Source organism: Scyliorhinus canicula, chromosome 8, assembly GCF_902713615.1.
Source record: "Scyliorhinus canicula chromosome 8, sScyCan1.1, whole genome shotgun sequence".
In the NCBI taxonomy this organism is placed as follows: domain Eukaryota; kingdom Metazoa; phylum Chordata; class Chondrichthyes; order Carcharhiniformes; family Scyliorhinidae; genus Scyliorhinus; species Scyliorhinus canicula.
Window position 1 is genome coordinate 56,473,268 of NC_052153.1, and position 14,425 is coordinate 56,487,692.

Consider the following 14,425-nt stretch of genomic DNA (forward strand, 5'->3'; position numbering starts at 1 on the left):
CTGAGCATGGTTGGTTGTGGCTATCGAGACTGACTTCTGAATGGCAGTCCCTTCCACAACTGGCACAGATCAATAACATTGAGCTGAAGTTGACTGATGTTTGTTCCTTTCGCCAGGCCCTCTTTTCCACTACCTATTTTATTTTTTGCTGTTCTTTTCCATTTGTCCCCTAGCACTCTGGTCATCTGTAAGGAGTTCCCGTGCATTTACTCCGATCCCTGTCAGCTTATGGTCGTACTTGCAGACATTCTTGTATCACAGACCGGGTGACCTTTGGGCCTTGTGCCAGCAGTAAGCTCCTCAAGGAGCATGTTTTGGGAATGTGGCCATCTTTCATTTGGTGTATATGATCCAGTTAATAGCCTTTTCTGACCCATGGGCAAACATGCTGGGGATCCATACATGCTGGTGTACCTCCATAATTGGCACTCTTGTCATGCTAGTATTTGTCTCAGGCATCAGAAGTGATAGAAGTTCACCCAATATTCTTGGCTTGCATAGGTTGCCTGTGCTTTGCTAATATAAAGGAGGATGCTGAGAACACACACCTGATACACCTGGACGACTGTATTATTGATTTGTTTGCTGTTGATCCAAGCTTTGTTTGTCAGTCCAAACTCATTATAGGCCCGGGAGAACCAATCTACAAGCTGCTGCAGGAGAACCTCAGTATGAGATGCCAGAACGGCACCATCAGAAATGGCAACTCGCTGACTAGGACTTTACGCACTTTGTTCTTGCCTTGTCTCTTGCCAACTTGAACAGCTTGTCGTCTGCTCTAGCATACCATTGCTAAGTGTAGATAAGGTTTAATTCACCTTTACAATTTATCGAGTTCACTTAATATTGTTATCTGTGGTGAAAACAATGGAGTGTTTGAAGTGAATGAGAGCAATTGATCAGCTGATTAATAGCGCATGCTACTCGGGTTATAGGCAAAATGTAGATTGTACGACTGATCTGAGGCTAGTGGATGCATAATTCAAATCAGAACTCATTTCGCTCTTTTTATATTGCCTTTTTATATTGCCTGGTTGCAAATGCCACTCTATGTGCTGTGGGAACTCCTTCAGGATTTGCGAACCCCACTCTTTATCAGCAACCTTTTCTGTTTTGTAACAGTGGATGGGCTGTCTATTTGAATGCCCTACAAAGATGCTACGGAAGTTTATAAAGGGCCCAGATAATTCAACAAAGCATCAGATCACTTTTTAAACCCAAAAGGACAATGCACTGGATTTTCCTACAATACAACAGTGACTACACTTCAAAAGTACTATGTTTGCTTTAAAGTACATTGGAATATCCTGAGGTCATAAAAGGTACTATGCCTTTGTGGTTCCCAATGTGTGTCAGCCTCTAGTGCTCTGGATTTGTCCATTTACATTTCATTATTGGCGAAAATGCTGAGACAAGTCTACCTACATGTTGCCTTCGAGGCACTGTTGTGATCTTTCATTTATCACTATGTGCCAGCTGATGGTATCATTCTCATGTCTGGGTCTGAGTGTTATTGGTTAAGTTCAATTCCAGAGTGTTGAGCACAACACCTGAGCTGACATTTCAGCGCAGTACTGACTGTTGTTTGAGTTGCCAGTCCTCAGATGAGATGTTAAGTTGAGGACCCTGCCTTCTCAGGTGGACACTGTGAGTTTCCTTCCAGAATTTATTTTAAACTGTGTCTTTGCAATTCAAAAGATTTATTATGATGAATCCTGCTCATTTTATTGTGTACTATGATGCACATAGATGATTTAGATTTTTAACAAAACTGTACATCACCATTTCTACAAGGCATCAGCCAAATTCCGTTTCCAAATGATCGAAATAGAAAAGGATAAATATTGGATTGGGCCATTAATTGGGCACCAAGGTCATGATTTGTGACCTGTCTGTACCAATTCTGATGGTGTTTGTCAGCATGCAGATTTGGTGGGGTCATCTCATTTCCATGCTTGTATTATAGAGTTGAGCAGCTCCCTTGCCGCCAGCTGCCCCTGAGTTTAGCAAGGAGGATAGTAGTATTGTGTTGTTAGTACATAGTGCAACCAGCTTCCTGTTCTTAACGGCAGCCTGTCCCATTTAAAGGAAATTTTCACCGAAGGCTGTGACTGAATGTTATTGGTGTCATTGAAAATAAGGAAAAAAGAACACCAGAGCAGAGAGCGAGCTCTACGGCCACAGATAGGGCACTGGAGGCCTTAGTGGTGCAGCTGGGAAGGAGGAGAGACACCCTCAGAAGGTACTGGGAGCAGGTGGCCAGAGAGGTCAATTCCCAGAGTCTGGCCCCAAGAACCTGGTAATAGTGCCCAAGACATTTAATAACCTCACACAGGTGGTCATGGTCTACAAATACATTGCTGCATGATTTCAATGCACCATACACCCATCACACACCCAGCAGCAGCCCCTGGCATTCAGAACTCATGCATAACATCCAGATATTCTACCTCTCACCCCTTTCTGTATGCCGACATGGTGAGTGAATGGGCAAAAGGGCTCCATTCAGACCTGGTGTAAAAGATGGCTTGTTTACCAACTCGCTGGAAGGTAAAGCTACAGGTGGATTCTGCTGCAGGAGACTCACATGAGGGCTTTGGTAGGTGGCATATAGGCTAACACTAAAAAGCATGAACAGCAAGGAATAGGGTGCAATAGCTGGCTTGCCAGACAGCCCCTCGTCATTGTCCAGGATCAGGGAGGATTCAGGCTCCAACTTGATGGAGAACTTTCCTTTGCACAGACTCTGCTCCATCTCCTTGTTATGTGGCAAACAAAGTGGTTCGCCAGTGCAGCCACCAACCTGCTGCAGCCTTTTGTGTGCAGAGGCCACTTGCTTCTCTTCCCTCCCTATGAGGATGCATAACTATTCCTTGCCAAATCCAAAGACTCATCACATCACCTCCAAAAACACTCCCAAAATGTTTCAAGGACTTTGCAATGGCAGAAAATCACCTTGCCTGCAAGTTGGGTGCTTGCTCCTTTAGGCAAGGCTGGGACTGGATCCCTTTTGCAGCTGAATGCCTGATTCCTGTTGAGTGACGTGCAATTTTGTATAATGCACCTGATTGCTCTAAATTTGGATAATGGGTAATTTGGGTTGCGTAATGTCAGGATAACATCATCTCAAGATGGCTGCCATTGCAGCTCACCCATCCAAGCACTGGAAGGGAACTGCTTTTGTATCGCCTCCTCTACCAGAGCTTCAGAGATAAAACCCGTGTGCCACATTTGTAAAACGTCTTTCACAGATTGTGGGCATCACTGGCTATGCCAGCATTTTTATTACTCATCCCTAATTGTCCTTGATAAGGTGGCGGTGTGATGCCTTCTTGAACTGCTGCAGTCCATGTGATGTAGGTACACCCACTGTGCTATTATGGAGTGAGTCTCAGGATTTTTATCTAGTAACAGTGCAGGAACAGCAATATATTTCCAAATCAATATGGTGTGTGGCTTGGAGGGGACCTTGTATATGATGGTGTTCCCATGTAACTGCTACCCTTGTTCTTCCAGATGGGAGTGGTTGAGGGTTTTGGAAGGTGCTGTCGAAGGAGTCTGGTGAGTTCAGCTACCTGTTTCAGGGCCCAACATCGCAGGGGAAAGAGGGAATTGCCTCCGTTAGCCTTCAGCCACATTTCTACACAGCATACTGTTGGTATAGCACTGTTTGAAACAATAGCACAAGAAAAGGAGAAGTACTAAAATCAGTGGTATGGCTATAACTTCAGTAAGTAGCTTAAAAAGCTCAATTTGGTCCAGAAATGAAAGTTCCTTTGGCAATGAACAAGTCAAAAAAATACTGTAAACATGGTAACGCTGTGAAAACAAGCTCATTATCTTTGTTCCAATCAAACTGGGAAACAAATCGTTCTTTCCAAAATTAACTCTCACAAAAAAAAGAAAGGGTACTTCACTCACACATCTTAGGAATCCAAAAACACAAGCCGACAAATAGTAAATGAAGAAATATATTTGGATTCCCAAAGTCAAAGAACAGAAGGTATACCGCAGGGTGGAAACTACAGCCAATGTTGTTCTCAAACAAATACTTAACAGCTTCATTAAAACAACATAGAGGGGCGGCATGTGACGCAGTGGTTAGCACTGGGACTGCAGCGCTGAGGACCTGGATTCGAATCCCGGCCCTGGGTCACTGTCTATGTGGAGTTTGCACATTCTCCCCATGTCTGCGTGGGTTTCACCCCCACAACCCAAAGATGTGCAGGTTAGGTGGATTGGCCACGCTAAATTGTCCCTTAATTGGAGAAAAAATAATTGGGTACTCTAAATTTATTTTAAAAAAACATAAAGAAATAGGCACGCGTGCTCTAAGCCTTCAAATGAGAATAATGCTGACCATAATTTCCAACTATATTTGTTAGCATTTGGAAATCTTAAAATCGATCCTTTCTCGTACATTTGGTTAGTTTTCTAGATTTGCCATCCTGTTTCTATATATTTTATTGGTGGTTATATACTCAGTAGCTGAATCCAAAGGTCGTTTTCTTCTTCCGAGGGATGTGTGGATCACTGGTTAGGTCAGCATTTGTCGTCCACTTCTTCTTTTCCTTGAACTGCATGGTTTGCCATTTCAGAGGGGGGGCTGAGTCAACTAAAATGCTGTGGGTCTGGAGTCACATGTAGGCCGGCCAAGATAAGGGAAGCAGATTTACTTCCCTGAAGAACATTAAGTGAAGGTTAGGTTTTTATAATAATTGATGATAGTTTCATGGTCACCATTACTGAGACTAAGGCAGGATGTTCCACTCTGGAGATTAATGGGGGAGATTTTCCGTACGCTCCTGTGGCAGGTTCCTTGGCAGGTTCCTTGGCAGTGAGAGGTGTCCCACCCTTGGCTGGCAGCGGGATCTTCTGGTCCCACCGTTGTCAATGGGATTTCCCATTAAATTCACACATGCCGCCAGAAACTTGTGGCGGGGGCTGCTGTCAGTGAGGCGGGAAGATCTCGCTGGTGAGAATGGAGGGAAAATCGCCCCTAGTGCGGTGATGGGCAGGATAGGTGCCGTGTTTTTTTAAATTTGAAGTACCCAATTCTGTTTTTCAATTAAGGGCAATTTAACGGGGCCAATCCACCTGCCCTGCACATCTTTGGGTTGTGGGGGTGAGACCCAAGCAGACAGGGATAGGTGGCATGTTACTTGTTGGACGGTGTGGCAGGGATATCGATTTGGAAGCTCATTAATTATGCATCAGTCAATATCTCTCGGAATCTCATGGCAGGGTGGGCACTGCTTCATTGGTCCTGGCGCCACCTAATGGGGGTCAGATGCCCGCCATAAAATTTAAATGCCACCTAAACACTCTCTGCAGCCTACTGTGTGTTTGCTAGTTCCTGAAATGACCCCCATGAGAAAGAACACAATGGTCTCAATTTTCAGCCACGATTCCCTTGAGGTTCTTATCTGAGGTGTCCGCCAACATCGGGGTGCCCTTTTCCCAAGGGATGTAAGCAGCATGTTCACCAATCTCACCCCACCAGCCTGGGAGGTGGTTGATGAGGTGGTCTGTGTCATGGGCAGCCACCAGCAGGAAGGGGATGAATGATCTCATCTGGTCTGCACGGCCAAGTCAACCTTCAGCTCACTCCAACCTCACAGTCTCTTAATGGCATCATGCACTCAAAGCGCTCTCACACCATGCCAGTGGGGGAGACATCAGCATTGATTGTCTCATGGACACTTTAATATCATTCTGCATCTCAACAATCAACCAGCATCTTCAGCCCCAACTGGGGGGCATGCACAGAAGGTATGAATGATTCCTCCCCTCCCCTCGATCCTTTCTCATCATATTCTATCCATTTGCCTTCCTGAAAGCCAAGCTTTCCCTCAACAGGAGCAAAATATCCCAGGTGGGAGGAGAGATAGCCGACGTCCAAGAGCTCACTTGATTTGAGGAGGATGCCACCGTGTTGGAGAGAGAGGGCAGAGATTGTTCCTGTGGGGAAGGCGAGATCAGCCTCTCCCAGCAAGCCAGTACAGATGAGTCCTCCATGAGTTGATCGCATCATGATATTCATATTGAGTGATATGCAATGTTGTGTTCAGCCTGCCCACAAACTAAATCTATCTTCTCTCACTTGCAGGCACCAACAGGCACAGACAGATGACAGAGTTACCAGTCCTAGCCTCTAAGCCACCTCAGATGAAGATCCATCACTGTGTTCACCTGCAGACTCTACCAGCGTAGCGACACACATCGTGGTGGGCGCCAGATCTAGATTAAGCTCAGGGTCACTTTCCAGAGAACACCTCACAGACACATCTCCGCAGCACTTGGAGGCAGTGACAGCTCAGGTCTCTGGTACTTAGAGGACTGCTGGAAAACAGCTGAGACTGAATCAGATGACAAGCCTCTGGAAGTGGCTGTTGTTAACAAGCTGGAGATGCAAAGACAAACATGGGAGGTCAGGCAGAGTTGTGAGAGGCAGTCAACAGTTCTGTCTGATGTTGTGGCTTGGCAATGCGAGTGCCTCGAGGTCTCTATGGGAAGGGTGGCAGTTGCCTTGGAGAGGCTGGTTCAGTAGGCTATGCAGGATTTGTACTCAGACCTGCACTCCATCACTTTAGACATAGGCGGGATCTATCAGTGGCTGCTCGATCTTACTCTAGGTGTCCCTTCTCCTCAAGGAATCAGGCAAGGGCCATCGGGTACTCAAAGGGAGGAGGACCATCAGCGGACACCATGGGGCCATCCACCCAGGTGATGACAAAAATGTCAAGCTGCTCCCAAACCCTTCTGCCTGTCTCACCATCAACTCAAGTTTCACAGCGGAGGCATGTGCACCTACCTCACAGCAGGAGACCCAAATCAGGCTGGTGCCCCCAAGGTCTCAGGCCTCCAGAGGATACCCACCAAGGTAATCACAGACAACAAAGCATAGCAGTCAGCAGGCTGCCTCCACTTCTGCTGCGGATGTCAGGGCAGCACCTAGATGGGGTGGAATTCTGAGATTGCTATGGTGACAATGATGTTCACTCACTTGGTTGACAAAAATATAAGATAAACAGCAAAAATAAGTACAAAAAACAGAGCCAGACATTGCACCTTTGAGGCTCCCAAGGATCCTAACCACCCAATAGCGCAAACCCAAAAAGTGTTAGGCTTGGGTTGTTTTAGTTTTTCCACTTCCTTTTGAATGTGGTTTACCAAATCAGTGATTTCTTTGGAACTATCTGGAATACAAGTACAGCATTCTAGTCCAATTAAGGCACATGTTCCACCTTTTTCTGCCAGAACATAATCAACAGCTATTCTATTTTGTGAAGTTACAGTACTGATAGCTAGCATTTCAGCAGAAACTTTGACTAAGGTAGTAGAGTTATCATTAGCTACTTTTTCCACGATGGTTGTTATTTTATCCAATTCTCTGGCGACTTTTGCATCCCAAAAAAAGGGAACAAGCTGAGCTAGAAATCTACCTCGTGCAGTGAGGGCACGTTTACCTCTTTGAACAGGTAGTTCTGATAAAGAAGGAAGATGACAGATGGCAGGCATTACGTACCCTAAATAACAAATTCCTGACCAAAGTTTTGGAAGCCAAGGGCATGCTTTGTTGCTGCAAATAAAATAAGTCCCATTATAAAAAGTGAAATGGGCAACTTCCTCCTTTTTCATGAACAAATAGGGCAAATGATTTTCCACTATTTGGAATGCACTAAGGCTGGTGCTGAGCACAAGGCCTGCTTTAAATCCTTAAAAGGCTTTTTCCTGTTCTGCTGTAAGAGTGATTTCCTCTTTTGATTTTTGGCTTCCTTTTTACATATCAAAGAGAGATTGTGCCAACTGGGTGTAAGAGTCAATCCAATTTCTGGGTATTACTGCAGGGCTCCGCCTGAGTGGTCCAAGCATCAACGGCACATTTTCAGGATGCCAATGGTTTGTTCAATGATGGATCTTGTCACAGAGTGCTCTGTGTTGTGTCTTTCCTGTGAGGTACATTCAGAACAATGTGTGGGTGCTGTGAGCTGTCTCTTCAGTGGGTTGCACTTGTCACTCACCAAGCAAACCTGTAAGTGCTGCAGGCCTTCAAAATTCTGTGGCACCTGGGAATGACTCGAGAGTGTTGAGAACTCCCAGGGTATCTGGCACAAACATACATGAACTGCTTCTGATATTGCTCATGAAGATCAGGGGCTGCTGACTTCCGCTTGTGACCGTGGAGTGATTGGTCACATAAAGGGCTGTTCAAAGTCACAGAAAAGGGCTCTTTTTACCCAGAACCAGGTGGAATTTTGATGAAAAGGCGTAGGTGAATATTAGAGGAGTAGTTTACCCCTGGAATGGTATGTCTTCTGATCACCGGACCCGGCAGAAAACAGTGAGAGGTTTGGCTGGAAAGTTGAAACAGTTTTGTGCTTCGGTCTCTTGCAGCATGCAGGCGGGGGCGGGGCAAGCTGTAAGGCCCCAGATACAGGAACTGATGACTTTTTGATAAAGGAGGAATTCCATAAACTGAGGAATGAAATGCATGAGGATCATGCAAAGGCCATTGCAGAAGCTGTGGCACCCCTGAAGAGTACGTTGGAGCGGAGATGGAGAGGTGTTTGCAGGTGCAGGGGTCACTGATTTGGGAGATTGAAGGAGTGATCTCGGACCACAGCCATCATGTGGTGGCTCTGGAGGCGGAGGTGGGACTCCGAGGAGACCTCTGTAAAACATTGAGGGCAAAGGTAGAGGAGCAGGAGAATGCCTCGAGAATGCATAACCTGCGAAGAGTGGGCCTGCCTGAAGGAGTGGAAGGTGTGAGTGCCACGGGGTATGTCTCGAGGATGCTGGCGGGACTGGTGGCAGAAGGGGTGCTAGATAAGGCACCTGAAGTGGACCGAGCGCATAGGTCTCGGAGGCAAAAGCCTAGAGCTGGGGAGTCGCTGCGGGCAGTGATCGTGAGACTCCATAAATTTGTGGAGAAAGAGAAAATTCTACGGTGGGCCAGGGAGAAGCGTTGCTGCGACTGGGGGGGGGGAAATAACCTCCGGATTCATCAGGACATCGGAGCCAAGTTGGCAAAATGGCAGGCAGGTTTCAACAAGGTCAAGGCGGTGCTGTACTGGCAGCAGATCAGGTTTGGGGTGCTCTACTCGGCTAAATTATGGGTGATGTTCGGAGGCTGGGAGTATTATTTTGAGACCCCAGAAGTGGCCGAAGACTTCATTAAGGACCTTAAATTGGGGGAGAACTGAGCGGACAATGCTTGGGAACCGGGGTGCTGGCACTATGTAATGGTCGGGAGCGTGTTTGAAGTGGGTGTAGGGATTGGGGGATTTTCGCCTTTTTTTGGGGGGGGGGGGGGTTCTGTTCAATGTTGAGATTGTAAGGAGTTATAGGGGTGAAAAGTTTATGTGGGGATGGATGTTCCAATCCCCCCTCCTGTTTTATGGGACTGTTTGTGTTTAACATCTGTTTGTTTGCTTTTGGAGAAGGCTACCTGGAGTTCAGGAGAAGTCCTTGTTTGGGTGGTGGAGGGCAAGCCCAGCAGGAGGCCTTCTTCTTTGAGCTGAGGAGTGGGGGGGGGGGGGGTCATTAGGATGCGCCTTTGGGAAGGGGCAGCCACGCTAGCAGGTTATGCTGGTGAACGGAAGTGAGGTGGTGGGGGAGAAGGCCAAGAGGGGTGGATGGAGGGAGGGGGGAAACTGGAAGTGGGGGGGGGGGGGGGAAGGGGAAAAGCGATGCGGCAGGGGGTGAGAGATGCCACGTTCAAGGGCAAAGAAAGGGGCCATCTGGGATGGGCTAGGTGCAGAGTGGTATTAAAGGGGCAGGAGTTAAGTGGGGAAGATGATGGACAGTAGAGGGGATTGGAGGCGCAAGCCTCCGGTAAGGTTGGTAACGTGGAACGTCCGGGGACTGAAAATGGGCCGGTAAAAAGGTTGCAGGTGTTCGCGCACCTTAGGAGCTTGAAAGCGAGGGTTGTCTTTTTGCAGGAGACACACCTCCATCTGCAGGACCAGGTTAGGTTAAGGAAGGGGTGGGTTGGGCAGGTTTTTCACTTGGGGTTTGATCTGAAATCGAGGGGTGTAGCCCCTAATGAGCAAAATAATGGGATTCGTAGTGCGAAGGAGGTGAGGGATCCGGTTGGGAGATATGTGATTGTGAGTGGGGTATTGGAAGGGGCACCGTAGTGTTGGTAAGTGTGTATGCCCCAAATTGGGATAATGTAGGTTTTATGAGAGGATTGCTGGCAGACCCCTCCCACACTGGGAATACTACGAGCATTCGGGTAAAGTACACTTATGTTATTTTTTTTACCTCTGTTTTGAATCTTAACATCTTCAGTTTTATTCCTTTTAGTATTACTGGGCCTATTCACTGAGCTCCCCTCAGTTACTGTACCTTGTACTGTCGCCCTTTTTGATTTTTGACTATGTCTTCTCTGCCTTGCACTTTTCCCCTTACTTCCTTTTGCTTCTGTCCCTGTTTTACTACCTTCCAACTTCCTGCATCGGTTCCCATCCCCCTGCCACATTAGTTTAAACCCTCCCCAACAGCTCTAGCAAACAGCCCCCCTAGGACATCGGTTCCAGTCCTGCCCAGTGGCAGACCGTCCGGTTTGTACTGATCCCACCTCCCCCAGAACCGGTCCCAATGCCCCAGGAATTAGAATCCCTCCCTCTCGCACCATCTCTCGAGCCACGCATTCATCCTATCTATCCTGACATTCCTACTCTGACTAGCTCGTGGCACTGGTAGCAATCCTGAGATTACTACCTTTGAGGTCCTACTTTTTAGTTTAACTCCTAACTCCCTGAATTCCGCTTGTAGGACCACATCCCGTTTTTTACCTATATCGTTGGTGCCTATGTGCATCACAACAGCTGGCTGTTCACCCTCCCCCCCCCCCCCCCCCCCCAGAATGTCCTGCAGCCGCTCCAAGACATCCTTGACCCTTGCACCAGGGAGGCAACATACCATCCTGAAGTCTCGATTGCGTCCACAGAACCGCCTGTCTATTCCCCTAACGATCGAGTCCCCTATCCCTATAGCCCTGCCATTTTTCTACCTGCCCTGCTGTGCAGCAGAGCCAGCCACGGTGCCATGAACATTGCTGCTGTCTTCCCCTGGTGAGCCATCTCCCTCAACAGTATCCAAAGCGGTACATCTGCTTTGCAGGGAGATGACCACAGGGGACACCTGCACAGCCTTCCTACTCTTGCTTTGTCTTTTGGTCACCCATTTGCTATCTTCCTCAGTAACTTTCACCTGTGGTGTGACCAACTCGCTAAACGTGCTATCCACGACCTCCTCAGCATCGCGGATGCTCCAAAGTGAGTCCATCCGCAGCTCCAGAGCCGTCAAGCGGTCTATCAGGATTTGCAACTGAACACACTTCTTGCACGTGAAAGAGCCAGGGACAGTGGATGTGTCCCTGAGCTCCCACATCGCACACGAGGAGCATGACACGGATCTGGGATCTCCTGCCATATCTTAAACCTTGGGTAAACTTATACAACTACAATTTCAAAATAAAAATCTATAAATTAGACAATGAAAAGAAAAACTACTTACCTGTCACTTACCAGGGTTAAAAAGCACCTCCGAAAAAGCACCTTCTCTCACTCTGCACCGAATTACCTCACTGTACCAAATTACCAAGTTGCAATTCCCACTCTGGATGTGCCTCACTCCAGCTGTGTCTCCTTGACAGGCGCAAGCTTACTGAGTGCGCCTTCTGTCTGTCTTTAATGCAGACCTCAGCTAACCGATGACTCAAAAATACCTAAACTTCAAAGAGAAGAATACAATGTTCCCTTTGTCCCCCTAAACAGGCCTCAGGTGACTGACAGATAACTTCCTCTCAGCAATTAGGGTGGGGGCAGCTTCAGCCAATCAGACACTAAGCTACACACTGCACTTTTAACTGAAAAACAGCAGAATTAGATTTTCCACTTACCTTTCCTGATTACCTCACTGTACCAAATAACCAAGTTGCAATTCCCACTCTGGATGTGCATCACACCCCTCCCACACTGCCTCAGACTCTTCCCACACTGCCTCAGACCCCTCCCACACTGCCTCAGGCCCCTAGTGCACTGCCTCAGATTCCTCCTACACTGCATCAGACCCCTCCCGCACTGCTCCACAACTCACTCATGCCACTCACAAAAAGGAGTTACTTTCACTCTGGTATATGGGCATCGCTGTTCACAGTTCCGGGTAGGTTACAGTGTTGCGGTTTTAAAACAGCTTGGCTACATGTGCTGTGAATTGTGGAGCTTTAATCTTCAGCCATATTGCTGGGATCTTTCGGGAACACTGCCGTGTGCCCTCATTGAACAAACCATTGGCACACTGCCACAGATTCCTCCCACACTGCCTCTGACTCCTCCCATACTACCTCAGATCCCTCCTCCATCACTTCATACACCTCGTCCCCTGCATCAGAGCACTCCCACATTGTGTCAGACTGCTCCTACATTGCCTCAAACCCCTCCCACACTGCCTCAGAGTACTCCTTTGAAGATTTGTTCCAGATTATCTGCTGCGTATTTCATCAATATTCTTGTTATAATAAACAGTAATTGTTTCAACTTATAAACCTGGTGACTGTAATTATTGCGCAGTCAAGGGCCAAAGACTTCAGGTATTTTTATAACAATTATTGGTCAATTCGCTTGTGTTGTGACTCTGGCATGAGTGGGGCTGGAATTAACTGTGCACTCTCCCAGGTTGTCGTTAGTTATCTCTTCTTACTTAATGGTAATCCCTGTTTGGTTTTTAGCTTACTTTTATTTAACCATTCTTTGAAGCATTGTTTCCACGAGCATTGTTGCCACGACCAATATTTATTGCCTTGAGAAGGTGGGTGAGCCATCTTGTAATTCTTGCCCTGTAGATTCTCCCACAATTTGGTTAGGAACGCTGATATATTTTACAGTCAGATAAAAATTAATTATTGCAGATGCCGGAATCTGAAAGAAAAATAGAAAATGCAGAAAATCGCAGCACGTCTGACAGCATATGTACAGAGAGGACAGGGCTAACTTTTTGAGTCCGGATGACTCTTTGACATCTGACGACAACACACCATTTTAACACTTTCCCCCTCAGAATCGAAAAGCATCTGAACATCCCACAGCATCTTTGGTGATCATACTGTTGTCACTGGGCACAGTGGTTTATATTAACCCTTTCATATCAATTCAATGTAATGGAATATACGTACACCTGTAAAGATTATTACACAGCATTTACTGTATGGAAACAGGTACTTCATCTTAACAAATCTTAATTACCTTAAATACACATCTTAAACCCCCATTAAACCCCACATTAACCCGCTTACATTATTTTAACCCCTCATAACATCTTTACACCCACCACACCATTTTAGTTCCTACACTCACACAATCCTAACTCCCTGATACTATTTAGTCCCCCACACCACCTAAACTTCTTTGCACCATCTTAACTAGCCCCTCCCCAGCCCCTCTTGATCACACCGTTCTCAGTGGGCAATGGGATTATATTAGTACTGCAGATCAATGCAAAATGATGCAATATACATAACATCTTAGATTGTATTTACTGCACAGAAATAAGTAATTCAACTCGACAGGTCTATGCCAATGCCTCACTTGAGCCTCTTTTGATCTTCTTTCCTATCACCATGTCAACATATCCTCATGTTCTCGTATCCAATACGACATATCTAGCTTCCCCTTAAATACATCTGTACTATTTACCTTTGTTACTTTTTGTCTTAATGAGCTCAATGTTTTAACCATTCTGTAATGAACTCCAATTGGCTTTATTGGTTGGCCAATTGGAGTATGAGCTCCCTCAATGATAGCTCATTGAGGGGGCCCATATAATCACCTGTGTAGGCTTTGTGAAGAGTCTTAAGTTGACTGGACTGCTAGCAGCACTGTTCGTAGCTGCTCCTGTAATATCGTTATTGTAAATAAATATTGGTGTGGTGACGGAACTCCTGCCTCCCGTGGATTACTACAGTGGCGACGAGGAAAACTATGAATTTTGCGGAGACCAGCTGCCGTACTCGGAGGGTAAGCCTTGCCATTTTAAAAATGCCGTTTTTTGGGAGGTTAGAGGCATTCGACCCGGTTATTGAGGACTGGTCCCAGTATGTGGAATGTGTTACTTCTTCCGGGCAAATTATATACTGACTGACGAAAGGAGATGGCTTATCCTGCTGTCGGCGTGCGGACCCTCCGCTTTCGCCATTATATGTAGTCTGACTTATCCCGATGCGCCGGACACGAAAACTTTCCAAGAAGTAACGGAATTGGTGAAAGAGCACTACGACCCAAAACCACCCTTAATTTTGCGTAGGTACAGATTCTACACAGCGAAGCGGGAAGACAGGGAGTCAGTCACAAATTTCTTGACCCGCCTGAGAAGGCTGGCGGAAAAATGTGAGTTCAGCCCGACGCTAAATGAAATGCTT